This window comes from Myotis lucifugus, unplaced genomic scaffold, assembly GCF_000147115.1.
Source record: "Myotis lucifugus unplaced genomic scaffold, Myoluc2.0 scaffold_448, whole genome shotgun sequence".
NCBI lineage: Eukaryota > Metazoa > Chordata > Mammalia > Chiroptera > Vespertilionidae > Myotis > Myotis lucifugus.
The window spans coordinates 452594-453402 of NW_005871496.1; positions in this window are offsets into that span (position 1 = coordinate 452594).

Genomic DNA, 809 nt, shown 5'->3' on the forward strand with positions numbered 1-809 from the left:
CTGCCCCCTGGTGGTCAGTGTGCTCCCACAGGGGGAGCCCCTCTCAGCCAGAAGCTGGGCTCATGGTGAGCAGTGCCAGCAGTCAGACATCCCTGAGGGCTGCAGGGATGTGAGAGGGCGCAGGCTGGGCTGAGGGACACCCCCCTCCAGTGCACGAATTTTGTGCACTGGGCCTCCTGTTTTCAATATTGACCATATGTATGTCTTCCCCTAAACCGGATGGATCATTAACCGTTTGAGTCCCAAGCAGCGCAATTGCACTGCTTGGTATTTCTCGACATAAAATAAAACAAGCGCTATCACACTGTTTGGGTCTTTTCGTACTCATTTAGAGAAAGCGCGGTTGCGCTGTTTGGGATTCGTCGACAGTGTTTTTTCAATACCCCCTGGGACTCAAACAGAATCGTATGTTTTCTCGACCTAAAATCTCAGCAGCGCGATGGCGCTGCTTGGGACTCAAACGGTTAAGGAAAAGACTGTGACTCGCCATCCTCCTACAGAGGCAGTCCCCAGAATCCGTACTTTCGTCCTGGAAACAGAAATTCCATCATAAATGTATGGGGTTGCCTCCTTAACCTTGGAGCCTTACTGCCCTCCTGCTTGCAGCAATCTGGGGTGGAGAAGGAAGCCAGGTCAGCTGGAGGGAAGGGAATGGCGTCAGCGCCAGGTCACGCCACATGGTCCCGAATGTCATCTCTGCACGGCGGTGACATTTAACGCGGGAAGGAGGGATGCAGCTGGAGGGAAGACAGGAGGCCCCTCGCCTCTCTCTCACCGTCCAAAACGTGTCGGAACACAGAATCAAACCG